The 19,783-nt window shown below is 41.6% G+C and overlaps 1 protein-coding gene across 3 annotated transcripts in view; it reads right to left on the bottom strand.

Annotated features, from left to right (window-relative positions):
• Positions 1–19,783, bottom strand: part of LOC124553758 (zinc finger protein 708-like) — a 234,375-nt gene that overhangs the window by 204,323 nt on the left and 10,269 nt on the right. The gene's annotated exons all lie outside the window — the stretch shown is intronic.

The raw sequence follows: 19,783 nt of genomic DNA on the forward strand, positions 1-19,783 counted from the left end.
GAAAGCAGACACTGAGAAAATCCGAGACATCAGCCAGGTAGTGGGGTGGTGCACAATCTTGCATGAAGTAAACATTTTGTTCTTGGTCATCCTCATTGACCTGTGGTACCAAAATTTGTTGTAACATATCTAGGAACAATATCCTGTTGATGGCTCTCTCATAAAAAAAGAAGGGCAGCACACTTTGTTCTTGCTTGATGCACAAGAAACATTCAGTTCAGGGTTATCACAAACATGCTGCAATGTTTGATGTGGAATTTCACTGCCCCTAATACTATAGTTATGCATGTCAACCTTGCCACTTAAGTGAAAAGTTGACTCATCAGAAGAGATGATTTTGTCAAAGAAATCTTCATCCTCATGTAGTCGATTTAACACATACACACAGAAGTTCTAGCAGCCAATTTTGTCATTGTCTTTTATTGCTTGTATGATCATCAATCTGTACAATTTCAAATGCAGTTTCCCAACACACCTCAAACAGTCACATGTGGGATTTGCAGTTCACGAGATGCACACCGGGTCAATTTTGTAGGGCTGTTAACAAAATATTGTCTCACTCACTCAACGATGTCATCAAATGTGCTTGAATGACCTGATGATTTACCATGTCTTACTGAGCACCCTGTTGCTACAAAACATTTATGCCACTCATAAATTGTCTGCCTACTGGGAGGACCTTTAGCATACTTGCCACAGAAATTACACTGAACTGTTGTTGCTGACTTTGATTCTTCAAACCAAAACACACAGCTAGCATGCTCGGTTGAAGGCAGTCATCTTTAATGCAACTGCCGCTAGCATTCCTTACGGTGTGATTTGGCACTAGCGAACTACTTGAGACAAAACTTGAGGTATTTCCCTACAAATTGACACTACAAGCACTACGAATTAATTTATATGAATTTTCACAGCTGTAAAGTCCTTTTTGAAACACCCTGTATTTATTCACCGAGACCAGGCAGCGACTTTCAATTAAAAATATCCTTCTCCAGCATGGGGGTTACGTAATGTGTACAAGTGCTGGTTATGATGTATGAACAATGACAAATGGAAGTCATGTTCTGGTCTTGAGACATGCATGGATAGCCGAAGAGGTTAAGGTGATTGCTCATGTAAAGTGGGAAATCCAAGTTCAAGTTCTGGTCTGGCACAAATTTGCACTGTCATTATTCTTTTACACAATTGATGGTTGTCTGTATTCACAACTGCAAATACATTTCATGTCACTAAAATCCATGAAAGATTGTAGGCAGTCTGTTCTTTCATTACCTGCAGTTATGAAACAACTGTCTGAATGTGGCCAATTTTCTTGTAAAGTTCATACGCTTGAAGAATTTTGTATGACTGCAATTAGAAATAGTAAATAATATGGTGCTGGATGATTATCAATTAAACATGTATTAAATACCTGACGGGAAAGAAAAATCAGAACTGGATATAGTATGTTACACATGCATAATTAATTGTTATAAAACCTCCTGCAGGATGGGTGACATGTTTGATGAAAGTTGAGCATACGAAAATGTGAGAAATAAGTTATTTGCACTGCTTCAATCATTTTTAAAAACAAACAAGCTTAGTGTATGCACTGATTTGTTACTGAATATATGTGCATATCATGCTTCAAACCAGAACACAACAGTCAAACAATGAAACATGCATCAAAAAAGAAAAAAGTAGATCTCATCAGCTTGGAAAGTTGGAGACAATGTTTACTGAGGCAAAAAATGGACTCTCATAATGAACTCACGTTGGTAAATCATAGTAGGTAAAATATATACTAGCTTCCTGGATAAATGGGATGAAAAAAAAATTTCTTACCATGGAGATAATTCTCTCCATGAAGATGCTTTGGAAATGGGAAAACTAAGAGGTCTGAACTACATACATCCAATTCACATGATTTGCCAACCACTTACTTTCATCTTCTCCCACATTTGAAGACATTTGTTGTTGGAAAATATGTTGAGTACAATGAAAACATCATGGCAGCCATTAGAGCTTTGCTAACCTCGCATGTCGCTTTGTAGATTGATACTAGTCACAGGAAAAATTTTGAATGTTCAGCAAATAGCAATGGTTTAATAGGGCACTAGCTACACACAAATACATATTTGACCAAGAAAACCTATTTTCACTTTGAGCTTGAGAGGGTTACATCTTATACTTATATATTTCATCCTGAATGTAGAACCATAGTGACAAATAAAACTGGCTAATCAGGCGCTGATACTAGGTTGCAGACACATTAGCATGGGGAAAGTACCAAAGGATTGCAGTAACACATATCTAGGCAACTAATGAATGTCAAATATTATGCACGCATGTATTTCATTGCTAAGAAATCATAAGAGGATAATAATTCACTAAGTGTGAAAAATGGTTTGGAAGGAACAGATGGCTCCAATGAGAAAAGCTGAATTTGTTAAAAGTGCCAGGAGCAGCTTTGTACAATTAACCAAAAATCAGATATGCAAGTTCTCTCTTCGCCAGGTCTGCACAGCGATATAATGGAATCACTACATACAGAGAACCATGTTTTGCTTAACAAAGACTGAAGGCCATTTGTTTAAACATCACTGACTGGAGTTCACAACTTTGCAATGCTTTTTAACACTTAAATTCCATCAACTGAACAAGGTTTAAGATCAGCTTGGCAACACAACAGAAACAACATCTGATGTAATTATTCCACTTCAGCAGCAGATATTAAACTGTATTTATTATTGAAGGTCTCACATTGTGAAGATGAATGATAATGAGGGGAGAAACTATTCAAATTCTTTAAAATACTTTTCTACAGGGGAAAAAAGCAACTGAATTAATCTGCTCTTTGTAAAGTTAACAAAATGAAGATATTTAAGGCTACTGAATACACTAAGCTGTCCACAAGTGACCAAGGACACTTGGAAAACAAGAAGTAGAGGATTATTTTAAAGATTTACTGTTGTCAGAATGACCTTTATAATGAACTAGCAACCTGGCCCAGCTTCACAAGGGTAGCATAAGTATTTGTAGACAGGTGACCTGAATGGTGTAGTGTATTTGGGAGCTATGAATAAAATAAATATTATGGAAGTGAAGTCACCACTTTCATATAACTTATGTGATGTAAGCAGGACATGCCAGTAAAGTTGTCTGGAGGTGTGACTGTATTATGTTCTGTATCAAGTTGTCATTTGAAGTAATATCTCATGGTAATGATGGGAATACATTGTGATGTAAGTAAAATGTTTACAACCAATGTGAATACTGGATGCAAATCATGGGTTAAAGTGCATATATAAATGCTTCTACATGTATTGGCAACTGGCTGAGGAGGGACAAATTAAAAAAAAAATACAAAAAAGAGGTTTAACTCATATTACTGCACTCCTCTTGTGGAACTTTTTATGCACTGTGGAGACACTCTGCTGCAATCTGTTTATGGCAGACTTCTTCACCATGCCACACAAAGAATAATGCCCACATGTAAGTCTGATTCAAGGAAAGCAGCTGTACTGCTCAAAGAACATTCCATATGTGTTGAAGTGTAAAAAATAAAAACCACATTATTTTGCATTCACATGTTTTTTGGTAGGCAATTGATCTAAAACAACTGCAAGGGAACTATAGTTAAAATGTTTCATTATTTCAAATTTTAAGTCTCACATCACAGCCTGCTGATGTGGTTATCTTTTTGTTATTGGTCATATTTATTATAATACTTCAAAGTCAAGTAATTAATTGCCCATTGTTCAAAGAATTTGCTGTGAATTAAGAGTGTGAATGGCGATTGGTAATTGGAGGAAAGCAGAAATTGGCAGTCTAAATCTATCATCTATTTCAAAATGCATCCCTCAACCATCAGTAAAAGTATTTGAAATCTTGTGCATTCATCGGTAAAAAATTTCTGTATTCCACAAGAACATCATGCTCATCTTTATGATATTTAAAAGGCCTAAATCTCTTTCTAATTCATTTACCAATCTTCTGTGTAATTTGAAAGTATCCAAATTAATAATATCTTTCATCCCATCCCACAGATAATTGTATTTGCAATTGTATTTTACTCAAAGAAAGTAGGAAGCTTAAAATTGAGTCATTTGTTACACTACTGCAAAACTTTCTTTACATAAATGAGGTAAAGCTGCATCCAATACTGTGATTTACTCTGTGCATAAATAATTGAAAACTGCAGGTTTTGGACTTGCACATTTTTCATCACGCAGTTGTTCTCAAACAATTGAAATAAACTCACTTGGGTAACTTTCCTGTGTCTAACCAGTCAACAAATTGGGAAAGGGGAGCTGCAGTATGTTGGAATCAAACCACATTTCGTTTCTGCCGACTCACCACCTCACTGAGACGTGAATGCTAGGTTAAAGGGCACAGTGAAGAAAGTGACACGGTCAAGATCCGATTCTGCACTCTTTCAGTTTATAGCCAAACGCTCTTGTCACTAGACCATCACATAGTGATTTTGGTCATGATTTCTGCTAATGCACTACCACCCTCTCGAGTTTCGGCGGATAGGTGTCAGTGGCATTGTTTTCACAATTTAATTCATCATAATTCAGATAATTTGTATTAAATATTTATAAATTATGTACAAAAACCTTGTAAGTGTATCTATTTGGGAAAACCAGATAAAAATCCCGACAGCAGTTCCAGAGATTAGCCTGCAGACAGATGGATATATGGTGAATATAATGATCTTTAGGTAAAATTTAAGGCCATATGGTGCTGTCCACTAGCTAGTTAAGTGCTTTTTATGTGAACTCATACTCATTTCACACCTTTATGATTAACCAAACACTGGAAAATACAGGATGGAATGTAACATCATGATGAAAATGATAGTTGCTACTTACCATAAACCAGAGATGCCAAGTCACAGAAAGGCACAACAAAAAGACTGTCAGAAGCTTAGCTTTCAGCCAACAAAGACCTTGCAAAGCACTTGTTGGCTGAAAGCTAACTTTCCCACAGACTTTTTGTTGTGCCTTTCTGCTACTCCACATCTCCACTATATGGTGAGTAGCAACTATCCTCTTCATTCTATTGTTACATTGTTATTAACAGTATAAATGATTCATGGAACATGAAACTAACTAACACCAACAGTGAAAACTCCAGGTAGGAATATCAATGATGTATTAAAACGCAAATTGTTATTTACCATAAAGGAGACATCAAGTTGCAGACAGGCACAACCAAAAGACATTTATTTACATTTTTTTGTTCCTTTTTGCCCACTTCCCTGCCCCACAACCTCCTGACACTGTGCCTATTGGCAATCTAGTCCTTGCATACACCGCCAGACAGCATTTGTCTCTCTCCCCACCTGTACCCTACTATTCCTTCCCCTTCCCCATCCCCTCCAGACTGCTGCTTGCATTCCACGTGATAGTTGCATTCTGGCCTCAGATGCTGGAATTGGCATATGCATGATATGTACTTGCTTTTGTGTGTTGTGTGTGTGTGTGTGCGCGCGCGTGCACGCGCTACTGATTAAGGCTGTGGCTCAAAGCTATGTAAGTGTCCTATAACTGTATCTGTCTGCAACTTGACGTGTCTTCTTAATGGTAAGTAGCAATCGGTCTTTTTCCTACATTGTTAACTAACTGTTAGCCATCCAATAATTAGTTTCAACACCACAGTTACTCACCAGGCATGGTCATCTTTGAGGTTTTATACCCTTGCTTTCCTCAGTTGTTCAAACAGAATTGGTATCCAGATACAGGGCGACAATTCTTGAACTATACGAAATAAAATAGTCATAATTTCTCAACAGTTTGTGTTAGGATGTTCAAACAGCATGGCTGGCTGCAGAGCATGATGGGAATTAGTATGCACTGTATGGTTTGGTTTAGTGATGAAGCTCACTTTCATTTGGATCGGTTTGTCAGTAAGCAAAATTGGCGCATTTCAGGAACTGAGAATCTGCATTTCACGATCGAGAAGTCCCTTCACTCTCAATGGGTGACTGCAGTGTGCACTGTCCTGTTATGGAATAATTGGTGTGATATTCCTTGATAACACAGTGACTACCAAATGGTACTTGAAGGTTTTGGAAGATGGTTTCATCCACATTATCCAAAGTAACCCTGATTTCGTGCAAGACGGGCCTCGACCCCATCAAAGCAGGAGTGTGTTTGATGTCCTGGAGAAGTACTTTGTGGACCGTATTCTGGCTTTGGGGTACCCAGAGGCCACTGGCATGGGCCTCAATTGGCCACCATATCCTCCGGATCTGAACACATGCATCTTCTTTTTGTGATGATGACGACGACGATGATGATTATTTGAGATGAGGAACACTTGACATCATGGTCATCAGCACCCTGACGAAAAATCAGCATGCTAATCTCATGTGTGGGAATGAAGGCTGCTCCCACACACAGAGCAGTTTATAATGTATTAAGTCTGCCTCCTTTCTCCACCAATTAAGGGATGAGGCCTATCATTTCACAAAATTTCACCATCCTTGTAACACTGGAATCACTATCTGTGAGGATGGTGGGAAAATCTCCATTGAGACTCATGGCTGCCCCAATATCAGTGTACAGGACACACACAACCAAAATATGCTGAACTGAAAGTGCAAGCCACAAACTTCACAGGGTGGTGGATCCTCCTACTGTAGGAAGCCATGCGTTAAAGGGCTATGCTCTATGCACAGTCTAGTAAGCAGAACCTCCTTCTGGCAGTTACACTGACATGAAGTGCAACATGCCTTTGTGGTCGATTTGGTGACCATAATTTGTTGCCTGTGTCACCTGCAACCATTCAGTCTCCCACTGACGCATGATGCACCTGTCAGAAAATGAGATGATAGAATGCAATGGAATGGGATACTGAGGGACAGCACCATCCCAACATGCTTGCTTGGTAGCTTTGTCAGCCATGTTGTTGCCCTGTGTCCCAATGTGGCCAGGTACCCAGCAAAAGATCACCACCTTGCCACAATGTTGGAGCCGCTGTAAGGAGTCATGGATGAGCTGAATCAGCTGGTCTACTGGATACATTTGGTGTAATGGTTGCAGTGCATTAAGTGTGTCAGAACAGACAAGAAACCGTCTTCATTGCCATCAGAATGCCAATAATTCCACATCATAGTTTGTAAAGTATTTTGGCAGACACACTTTAGAAACCCGACCAGGGAATGCAGCAGAATAATTGAGGACATTCTCTTGCTGGGATCCATCTGTATAAAACAGATACGAACTTAAAATGGACGAAATCAAAGTTATTAAAACAAAATCTGGAGTACAAGTTTTCCATCAAGCTTAAAAGCACTTTGGGCCTCTGAAGATGCCAAAGTGTCAACACGTTCCATCACTGATTTTGATACCCGATAGATCCAGATCCTTGAAACTCAAATGGCTTGGTTGCATGGGGCTGATTCCTGAAGAGTCGTTCAAAGCTGGGTTGGACCACTGAACTAAATATCGATGATTCAGGTGACAGATTTCCAGCACCTGTCAAACCAAAAGGATATGCTGCCAAATCCACAGTGGTGGTTCATCAGCCTCTGCACACAGTCTCTGAACTGGTCTGGTCCAAAAGGCTCTAGATACATTTCGAATGCCCTCATGGTGTGAAGCATCTGCTCGGGTGACTTCGGGATTCAAGCAGCCAGACGAGGTGATGGGTGACCATGCGTTCAAGGGTCTTACCCATACAACTTCATAAGGGTTACCCTCCAATAACTGTTATGTGTGCTACGGTCTGTGCCTGGTTTCCAGAATGGAATTAATTTGCCTCCTTCCAAGTCGTGGGGTACTGTCCACCAAATCAGATCTGATTCAAACAAGAGAGGAACTGTCCTTTCGCTTCAGAGCACAGATGATGAAGCATGGCATAATGGATCTCATCAGGTCCTGGAGCAGTGTCTCTGGCTGCAGACAACAGTGATTCCTGTTCCCACGTGGAGAATTGAGGTGGTAGAATTCCTCACTAGGCGAGAAAAAAATTGAGCTCCCGCATTTCTGCAGTCCCACAGAACACCTGAAAAGCAGGACTGGATAACGTAGTAACAGCCCATTCCTTGACAAGGCTGTAAGAGTACATGTACTATCCTTGCCTGAACTCTTACTGATACCCAAACTTGCACAATGGAGGTGGACCGATTAACAGAAGTCATGAATTCCCTCCAGGAAACCCTCTTCCATTCTTTTATCATGCGCCTTGCACATGCTCTCTAAGATCTGAGGGCATGAAGATTTTCTGTAGCTGAACAGTGTATGAAATTCCGCAAAGCTGTTTGTCTGGCCTCAATTGCCAATCGACAGTGTCATTCCACCAAGGCACATGCCGTTGTCTGAGGTGGTTACCAGCCCAGGGGATGGGCTCTGTGGCTGCCCATTGGATCTCACAAGTGATGTGGGCACTGTCTCCTGTGCGCAATCCTTTTGTTCAGAAATAGCGTGTCGACTATACTCCAACCAACTTGCCCTTTGTATCATCCATCTTTGTGGTCTCCTGTCAGCCACCATCCTAGTCAGCAGATAGATCCACACTGGGAAGTGGTCACTAAAACGTAAATCTGTGATTACTTCCCACTGAACTGAGTTGGCAATAGCTGGGGAACAAAAAAAAAGGCCAATGGCTGAAAAAGACTCCATAGCTGCAAAAAAGTGGGTCATCTGACCTACATTCATAAGGCAGATATTCTCAGAATGGACAAGTTGCTCAATCATCCAAGCCCTGGAGCAAGTGGTAGCTCAACCCCACAACATATTGTGTGCCTTGAAGTCCCCCCCCCCACCCCCACCCCCCCCCCCAAGGAGAAAGTATCTGTCAACATGGAAACAGCTACTCTACCTTTAACCCTGTCTCCGCTAGTATTGTCCTTCCTGTAAAGGTGGTAACCACATAATACAGGTGTGTTGGTGACTAAGATGTGTTTCTTGTAAGCAGATGCAGAACTGTCTCTCCTGGTCCAGGAGCTGTAGTCCTTCCAAATGTAAGTGATACCCATTCAAATTCCACTGCAACACAGAAGACAGTGGAAGCCATGGTTTGGTGATGGTTGTCCTTTTCTTTCTCAGAAGCAGTGATTTATTGGGGAGGTCAGGGGGAATGTTAGCCAGTTCCCTGCTCTCCAGTTCCTCTGACTGGAAGTCCAAATTCTCAAGAGCATAGTCCCTATCAGACAGGGAGAGAGCTTGCCAATACAGAGGTTTAACTACAGCTTTCTTGGACTTGGAACTACTTTTCAAAGGACGTTTTTCTTTACTGATGGGAGGAGCTGGTCACCTGAGTTGCAGGGATAGCTTAGTTGGCTTCTGATGTTTTGTAGTGGTATGTGGCTTAGTTGGTAAGACCATTGCCGATGGCTTCTGAATGACTTCAGTTTCAAGTGGAGCATTTCCCCTGCAGGTACACTGACAAGTGCATGTGCTTGTACTTGAATCTGTGGTCCGAGTGTGTGGAGGCATCACACTTGGTGATATGCGTCTTAAGGGCAGACAAGAAAGAAGTAGCCAAAACTGGTGGTTGCACAGCTTTGAGAGGTTTTTTAGCTTCACCACAGGGTATGCATCTCTTGACTTTCAACTCCTGAATTTTCCATCCCTTGTTAACTTCACACTTTCTGTTCCACTCTGGGTGATCCCCAGAGCAGTTTACACATTTCAGAGGAAGTGTACAAGAATTGACTGATTCATGAGCTGAGTCTCCTCAATTGCCACACACAGCCCTCCCATTAACCCTCATAGTGGTATGGTCAAATCTTTGGCATTTGTAGCAGCACACTGGGTTAGGAACAAACGGGCAAACCTTGAGACAGATATAGCCTACAAGGATATGTTCAGGTAATTCCAGAGTACTAAATGTTAGAATAAATGCTGCCGATTTTTCCAATTTGCCATTGACTCTCCTCATATAGTTCTGCAATTCCGTGATACACATATTTTTCCATTCTTCACATAACTCTGCTGGGTCCACCTCCATTACACTGGAGCAGGTAACCTAACCACCCCCTTACTAAAGTTAATGGTGCTATGTAACTCAGACTCTACCGGGTAGTCACCTAAGGCCATACATCCCAAGAGCTTAGATATTTGAGTTGAATTAGCATTTTAAACTACAAGTGTTCCATTACAAAGTAGTTTGACACTTTTTAGAGACCCAGCAATACCTCTCAATAACTTGCGAATATATAAAGAGGATACCTTCTCAAAGGTTCCCCCTGTTCACCTGATTACAATGAAAGTGTTATGGCACCCTAATACCCTGTTACCATGATTCCAAGACTTCTTTCTGACGAGTGGGTGTAGGTACTACCTGACAGTACACCCGTCCCGTCAGTAGTAGTAGCAGCTTGACGAGACCATTCCATAGGGATCCCACGATATGCTAGAGAAACTACCGTCAACCCAGGCACAGCCCTGCATGCCTGAGCAAGCCTTATACAATTGGCGGCAGCAGGTGCCACAAAGATTGCCCACTAGAGACTGTTTTACCTCAACAGCCATTCACCTCAGCAGCATGTAGCACACCTTGAGGTTGAGCTGTTCTCTCTTTTTTTTTTTTTTTTTTTTTTTTGATTGGTGCGTACCTTCCTTGTGCTCCAGGCGGTGAAGCCATGACCCCCGTTCTCCAAAACATACAACATTCCACTGATGTGCACATGGTTGTCACAGAAGCATGCCCAGAGCTTACAGTGACAGAGGGCTGGCAGCACTTACCAGTCCCCAGCCAGGCACCCTGAGGGCACCAAACCCGTACTCAGCAAACAAATTCTGCACCCCTGAGGGGACTCCTTTTTGTGGGGCTATATTAAAGATGGGGTGTACAGCAATAACCCAAAAACTTTGCTGAGCTGTAAACAGCCTTTCAGAAGGCCATAGACAGCCATGGTGTTCTGACACTTCAGTGGGTCATGCAGAACTTCGCGATTCACCTGGACATCATCGCCAAGGATTTTAGGCATATCGAGCATGTCATAACCGAAATCCAAATATCTATAGTGACATTTACATGTCAAATAAAGTCTGTGCGCAATGTAGTTTGTAACTAATTTACATTTTTTTTATATTGTTCAATAACTGTCATGCTGTATATGACGACCTATAGTTTAATATGGATTCCAACTATGGCAAAACTCAGCATTTTGCACATACCAGATTAGCAGAAAGTGGTAAGTGCAAAAAAACCAGAACCCTAAACTATTTAGATCCGTAGTCCAACATGTAGCCACTGAGACAACTTAGCCTCCATTTTGGCCAATAAACATGACTTTAGTAACAGACTACTCTGTGCTCACTATTTCTATTCATCAGTAGTGCTTAAGCACATGTGCACAATCAGTAGTCAAATTATTGCCTTCCTGCAACCAATGACTTATGTCATTTAACACTAGAGTGTGTTTCTGCAAAGTATGTTCAATTATTGTCTGCTGCAGAACTCAAACTTACTATTCACATCAAATAGTTCAAAATTCCCTTTTTTTAATGTGAGATTGAGTGTTTCTGAAATGCCTTAAGACTTACTCACAGTAACTGTAAGTTGTGCAAAAGCATTTCCCAAGGAAAGTGCTGGGAGATGGGAGTGGCAGGAAGGGTGGCTGGGAGAAGAGCTTCTGACAACTGGGAGGGGGGTAGTTGCACCTGCTTCCTCTCCCTCAAGCATTCCTATCTTTCATATCTTCCGCTTCCCTCCAAGCCGTCAGCCGCTCTTCCCCAACCCACCCTCTGGCTCTTTTTCTCTCAGCACCCACTCCACCTGGCACAACCCCTCAGCCCAGTCAACTTCCACAATTGCACTTCTGGAATTCTGAATTCAGCCAATGCAGTTGCACACACATACACTCTCCGGCATAAAACTTAGCCTCTGTCTAGCTGCTGCTGAATATAAATCTGCAATGATTATGATATGCGACAATTAACCTGGCCATGCCCTATGTCCAGTTACCTGCACAATCTGGTAACACTGTAGATTTGGCAGTTCCTGTAGCAAGTCTTACTTCCTGTTCAACATGTTATGATACATGTAGACCCATGGTGTAGCAGTAAACAATGTGTCATCTAAATGTGACATTTCACATTTGAAACTGCTCCTTATACAAATTTTTTCATCGCTTTTCATCTGAATGTTGAAAGTCTTTAGGGTAATGGTAACACAGCTGCAATATATTTTCTCCTTTCTGGCACACTGCTGATAATAGTTCCAAGCAATAACATTTTTGCGAAAGATTTCTTGGCAGACTGCCTGCCTCTGAACATTGCATTCATCACAGATCTCCAGGGTCCACTTGCGGCATCTGGTAGCGACTGTCGCAGGGCTCCATCGCACGTTGTTGAAAGTATTAGATACCACTCACTGCTCTGGAAAGCATAAAATGCTTTACTGTTGTTCAGAAATGCCCCACCTAAAATTCTACAATTTGCATTTCAAACTCAATAGCAATGGACTAATACAGCAAAAACAATTTTTGACAAAGTAATGTAAGTGGATAGACAAAGCCTACTCATCAAGCAGTGGCAGAACACACACATAACCTCCTTCTATGTGTGTGTTCTGCCGCCACTCAGTAGCAATGGAGGCAGATGGCCTGCTTTTATATGATGAGTATTGTATTACACTAATATGCAAGACATGGGTATGACTCAAAATTAATTTATAGTTTGTGATCCAATCAGACTACAGTACTATGTTGTTTAATGTTACTCTTTAATGCTTTACATCCAGTTTCTTTCCCATTAGAAGTGATTCTTCATGCTATAATGATCATTACTGCCATGGTTTTATTTCTTATGGTAAATGTATGTGGTAAGTTATGTGGACACCTTGCAGCGCATGAACTATAGCAATACAGGCTCCCTACACATTGTCTGTGCACATACAGATTCATGGAGAACTTAAAGCTGATCAAAAGTGATATTTAAGGCATTCAGTTAAGATTCAAACCAACAAAGATATCTATTTTTTGGAGCTCCACAGAGTGGAAGGAAATTGCTAATGTTAGAGTGAGTAAACATCTACAGGGATGCCTAAATCCCATTTAACAGATTTAACACAGAGGAACTATATTCACTTCACAACTACTCCCCTGACATATGCTTCCTACATGATGAACGGAACTCAAATTTGTATTTGTTAGCATCAACAAAATTCACCAACAGCAGCATGCTTTAAGGTATTATTTTATTTTATTCTTGAAGCAACCAGTTTTGGCATTTCATTATTCCATCTTCAGGCTCATGCATAATAAGAGAGTATACATGTAGTATATAAAAGTGAACAAAGCTTAAAAATAAAATTAGTGGGGTTAAACCAAATCTTTGTGTACATCCAGCACAATAGACTACAACATGTGTACATATTTATTAGTCATAAAACTATTTCACACCACATATTTACAATGGAAAATGTAAATACATTAAAAAGATCAGCACTAGACAGTATAAAATCAAGGGTGCCATTGAAACAACTCTTTTTGCCTTTTGTTTTATACAGGGCGTTACAAAAAGGAACGGCCAAATTTCAGGTAACATTCCTCACACACAAATAAAGATGTTATGTGGACATGTGTCCAGAAATGCTTAATTTCCACATTAGAGCTCATTTAAATTTCGTCAGTATGTACTGTACTTCCTCGATTCACCGCCAGTTGGCCCAATTGAAGGAAGGTAATGTTGACTTCGGTGCTTGTGTTGACATGCGACTCATTGCTCTACAGTACTAGCATCAAGCACATCAGTACATAGCATCAACAGGTTAGTGTTCATCACGAACGTGGTTTTGCAGTCAGTGCAATGTTTACAAATGCGGAGTTGGCAGATGCCTATTTGATGTATGGATTAGCACAGGGCAATAGTCGTGGCGCGGTACGTTTGTATCGAGACAGATTTCCAGAATGAAGGTGTCCCGACAGGAAGACGTTCGAAGCAATTGATCGGCGTCTTAGGGAGCATGGAACATTCCAGCCTATGACTTGCGACTGGGGAAGACCTAGAATGACGAGGACACCTGCAGTGGACGAGGCAATTCTTCATGCAGTTGACGATAACCCTAATGTCAGCATCAGAGAAGTTGCTGCCGTACAAGGTAACGTTGACCACGTCACTGTATGGAGAGTGCTACGGGAGAACCAGTTGTTTCCGTACCATGTACAGCGTGTGAAGGCACTATCAGCAGCTGATTGGTCTCCACGGGTACACTTCTGCGAATGGTTCATCCAACAATGTGTCAATCCTCATTTCAGTGCAAATGTTCTCTTTACGGATGAGGCTTCATTACAATGTGATCAAATTGTAAATTTTCACAATCAACATGTGTGGGCTGACAAGAACCCGCATGTCATCAACACAGATTTTCTGTGAAGGTTTGGGCAGGCATTGTTGGTGATGTCTTTATTGGGCCCCATGTTCTTCCACCTACGCTCAATGGAGCACGTTATCATGATTTCATACAGGATACTCTACCTGTGCTGCTAGAACATGTGCCTTTGCAAGTATGACACAACATGTGGTTCATGCACGATGGAGCTCCTGCACATTTCAGTCGAAGTGTTCGTACGCTTCTCAACAACAGATTCAGTGACCGATGGATTGGTAGAGGCGGACCAATTCCATGGCCTCCACACTCTCCTGACCTCAACCCTCTTGACTTTCATTTATGGGGGCATTAGAAAGCACTTGTCTACACAACCCCGGTACCAAATGTAGAGGCTCTTTGTGCTCGTATTGTGGATGGCTGTGATACAATACGCCATTCTCCAGGGCTGCATCAGCGCATCAGGGATTCCATGCGACGGAGGGTGGATGCATGTATTCTCGCTAACGGACGGCATTTTGAACATTTCCTGTAAGAAAGTGTTTGAAGTCACGCTGGTACGTTCTGTTGCTGTGCGTTTCCATTACATGGTTAATGTGATTTGAAGAGAAGTAATAAAATGAGCTCTAACATGGAAAGTAAAACCTTTTTATTGGTCTTTTTCACTGACACACATGTACATTACCATGAGGGGTGAGGTAAACGTACACACGTGGTTTCCGTTTTCAATTACGAAGTGGAATAGAGTGTGCCCCATTGGAAAAGCGTCGACGTATGTGGTATCAGCATGATGGTGCACCTGCACATTCCGCAATTAACACTAGGCTGACCCTTGACAGGATGTTCGACGGGCGTTTTATAGGACGTGGAGGACGCATAAATTGGCCAGCCCATTCTCCTGATCTTACACCTCTGGACTTCTTTCTGTGGGGTACGTTAAAGGACAATGTGTACCGTGATGTGCCTACAACCCCAGAGGATATGAAACAACGTATTGTGGCAGCCTGCGGCGACATTACACCAGATGTACTGCGGCGTGTACGACATTCATTATGCCAGAGATTGCAATTGTGTGCAGCAAATGATGACCACCACATTGAACATCTATTGGCCTGACATGTCGGGACACACTCTATTCCACTCCGTAATTGAAAACGGAGACCACGTGCGTACGTTTACCTCACCCCTCATGGTAATGTACAAGTGCGTCAGTGAAAAAGACCAATAAAAAGGTGTTAGCATGTGGACGTAATGTGCTGTTCCAGTCTCTTCTGTACCTAAGGTCCATCACCGTTCCCTTTGGATCCCTACATAATTCGGTGCTCTCCGATACACACGATCCAACAGCGGAGGAATGGTACTCAAGCGTCAACTTTAGGTTACAATATCTCCGGATGTAATTAACATTTTACAATGCAAAAAACGGCACTGATTACGTATTTGTTTATATGTTCAGGTGTGCTAACAAAACTAACGGGGTTCCATTTAAAAAAATGTAGGTTTGAGTTAAAAAATATACTTCCGTGCATTTTTTTATGGTTTGTATTAACCAATTACACTATCCCCTCTCCTCACGTTAGGTCTGTGGAATCGATTTGTCAGTATTTGATGTGGTTTATGAAATATATCCAGCGGTAATGTTAGGTGACTCACCCTGTATATACAGGGTGTTACAAAAAGGTACAGCCAAACTTTCGGGAAACATTCCTCACGCACAAAGAAAGAAAATATGTTATGTGGACATGTGTCCGGAAACGCTTACTTTCCATGTTAGAGCTCATTTTATTACTTCTCTTCAAATCACATTAATCATGTAATGGAAACGCACAGCTGTCTGCTGTTGGGTAGCATTTGCACCATCAAAGAGCCACATGCCTGTTCCGGATGGCTGAATGACAATCATCTGTCCTCCAAGATACAGGTCACCTCCTAAGACGACCTGAAAACTATGGCATGGATGGTCAGTGGCACGATGGATCACACGTGTGATGTGGTCAACCCACTCCTTGATGCTGGCATGGCATTGAAAAACAGCCAGCTAGCTATCAGTGCCCAGTAAGTCGTCAATTTTGACAGTGGCTGGTCCAGCAATCCTCCATCCAGTAGGTGAACACAAAGTGGGAAGTAGTCACTGTAATGAGGTCATCAGTTGCTTCCCACTGTGCTGAGTGTTCAAGGGCTGGGGATCAGAAAGGAAGGTCCTTGGCAGAGGATGACCCAATAGCAGCTGAGAAATGTGTGGGACTGCCTGTGTTGAGGATGCACAGCTCCTGAGACATGATGAGGTTCTCCAACACTCAGCCCCTGGGGCAAGTATAGAGTGAGGCCCATAAGACATCATGGGCATTGAAGCCACTCAGTAGAAGAAATGGGCAGGGGAGCTGTTCAATAATTCCTGTGAGAGCCTTGGAACCTATTGCATCCTGCACAGGTAAGTACAGAGTGCAGATAGGAATTGTCAGACTTGCATGAACCCCAATGGCTACTGCTCATAGGTCAGTAACTAAGGGAAGAGGGTGAAGAGTGGTGTGTGTTATTGACAAACACAGTGACACCTCCCTTGGCTCGTTCCCTCGTCAGGTCATCCTTACTGTGGAGGCCCGCCCTGTAGCACAGAGGAATCAGTAGCTTTGAAATGTGTTTCCTGTAAACAGAAGCACAGGGACTGTACCTGTGCCAGGTGTTTCAGTTCCTCCACATGATTCCTGAACCCATTCATGTTCCACTTCAGTATGGGAGCCATTTATCATGATGGTTGGACTTCACCTTGTCTTACCTCTGGGATGGGGAGCCTATAGTGGTTGGAGTTTCCATTTTGGGGCAAGATGGTTGCTCTGGGCGGACTTCGGAGTCAATTGGCTCTGAAGCAGTAGCAGCAGAGCTATCAAGTTGGATGACATCGACATGGTCTGACAGCCTACTGCATGTTTTTGCCTGTGGCTAAACCTTCTCATTTGCTTTCTTGGCCTGGGGTGGCTTTGTGGGAACAACCTTGGGATTGTTGACAAGATCTCTACAGGTCATAAAACCTTTGCTATAATTCAAGGTGTTGTGGAGCTCCATGTCAATGGCATATTCTCCAAGGCATTTAGCTTTCCTGACATGTGTTGCTAGTTGGGAACTACCAGTTTCCACCAGTAGCATGTCATTACAGAGTTGTTTGATGGATTTCAGTGAACCTGCGATACCCATCAAATCTTTCTGAATCTAAAGAGGTGAAACCTTTTTGAAACTGCCCTCTTTCCATTTCACAATTAAAAACACATTCCGACCAGCATCATGTGTACAGTTGCTCTTCATGGACAAATTCTGTATAACACCTGAGTCTGGAGGCCTGTCTACATGATCCCTCTAATTTGATTGGGTGTTTGTACCTAGCAGTGGCCCACCCATCCCACTGAGAAGTGGAAGAGGAAACTTCGAAGAATCCATCTTGGTCCCATTAACAGCTAGGAAAATAAAAGTCCACCTAGACAGAGTCCCATGAGCATCGGTAAGCCTCTTACAACTAAAGTGTGGCAGGTTCCCCCCAGAGGTTGCCTGCTACTGACTGTTTCACAACAGCCATGTGTCTCATCAGCATGCAGATTATGGTTTTTTTTTTATATATACACACACTTCCCACTAACACCAACCTATCCGAACTCCGGAGATGGGAACTTGCTCTTCAATATATCCTCTCTTCCCGTTATCCACCAGGCCTCAATCTCCGCTAATTTCAAGTTGCCGCCACTCATACCTCACCTGTCATTCAACAACATCTTTGCCTCTGCACTTCTGCCTCGACTGACATCTCTGCTCAAACTCTTTGCCTTTAATTATGTCTGCTTGTGTCTGTATATGTGTGGATGGATATGTGTGTGTGTGCGAGTGTATACCCGTCCTTTTTTCCCCCTAAGGTAAGTCTTTCCGCTCCCGGAATTGGAATGACTCCTTACCCTCTCCCTTAAAACACACATCCTTTCGTCTTTCCCTCTCCTTCCCTCTTTCCTGATGAGGCAACAGTTTGTTGCGAAAGCTTGAATTTTGTGTGTATGTTTGTGTGTCTGTCGACCTGCCAGCACTTTCATTTGGTAAGTCACATCATCTTAACCTTGCGATCTGAGTGGTCAAGCCAAGACACAATGTTCCAGTGTCAAGCCGGAAGTTGTCGCTGAAGCTTGTCCAGAGCTTACAGTGACAGGGAACTGGAGGAGCGTACCTGTCCCCAGCTCAGTAACTTAGGGGTTGCCAAGCCCTTAACCAGCAAATGAATGATGAGCCCCTGAGGGCACTGAAAAATGAAAATTAGTTGCACTGTAACAAAAATTATTTTAACAAAACTAAAAATGTGTGCAAAATGTCAATAAACAGTAAGACATAGTGTACTGCTCACCACAAATGGACTGTACCTACATTTTTAGTGCCCTACACAACTAGAATATCAAGAATACCATCAAGATGTGGAGATATTATGGCTATAAGGCCAACATGTCAAAGCCACGGAGTAATAAATCAAATTGTGGAGTCACAGGGAAAAACTGGGTGTATGGCAATTGAAGCAGAACCATACAGGCAAATGTGCAGCTGTACACTTTCATACATTTTTTCACCCCCACATCTACCATAGATAACACATACTAACAAGCTCATTCATTGCTTCCATTATTTATCCCCATCTTGTTTAATCCCAATATGATGAACAAAATACAGATTTGTGTTGCCAACAGTTGCTTCAAATCTTTTCAGAGACTTTCTCTCGTTTCATTGAACATGTAATATGGTACTTGCAATGTAGATTACTATGGCTACTACAAAGTTTCCAGGAGATATATGACAGGAAGTATTAAGATTCATCATTTAACTTGGGACAGTTAGCAGCTACTTTAAAGTAGTAGTGAAAGGAAGTCTTAAGATATTGCTTTTGTAGGAAAACTGAAAATGATCTCAAAAGCAGTGATTGTTTCAGAAAGGGAGCACATGCTGCTCTTTTGTCATTAGATGTGAAGTCATAGAACTACCTGAACACTGTCAGTTTATTTTACATAATGTGGGACACTATACTGCCATATTTATCTCTTATGTTTATCTGCTAAGTTCAATAAACTAAGGAAAAACTGCTACTTAGTTTGCACTGTACTAATAAACATGTATTACAGCTTATCATGATAATGCTATGAAGACAGTCTCTTTCAGTATTACAAAGTATCCCAAATTGTTACACATTACCAGGATAATACATACTTTCAGCTTCAAAACAGTCTGTCTACATTTGGTCCACAGTCATACTGAAGTAGCATTACAGGACTACCATGAAAATATGCAGATGTAGCAATAGGGGTAGATACATAATGAAATCCAGTTAAATCGTTCAGTTCCACAACGCCAATACAACTGACAGAAGTAGAAAAAGCGGACACTAACAAGAGTGCAATTCAGCAAATTTTTCATATTTAGATCTACAGGGTACAGAATCTAGGTAGTAACACACTTATGGTAGAGGATTTCTTTAGCAATTACTGATGAGCATGCTAGT

This window comes from Schistocerca americana, chromosome 11 (assembly GCF_021461395.2).
Source record: "Schistocerca americana isolate TAMUIC-IGC-003095 chromosome 11, iqSchAmer2.1, whole genome shotgun sequence".
Lineage (NCBI taxonomy): Eukaryota > Metazoa > Arthropoda > Insecta > Orthoptera > Acrididae > Schistocerca > Schistocerca americana.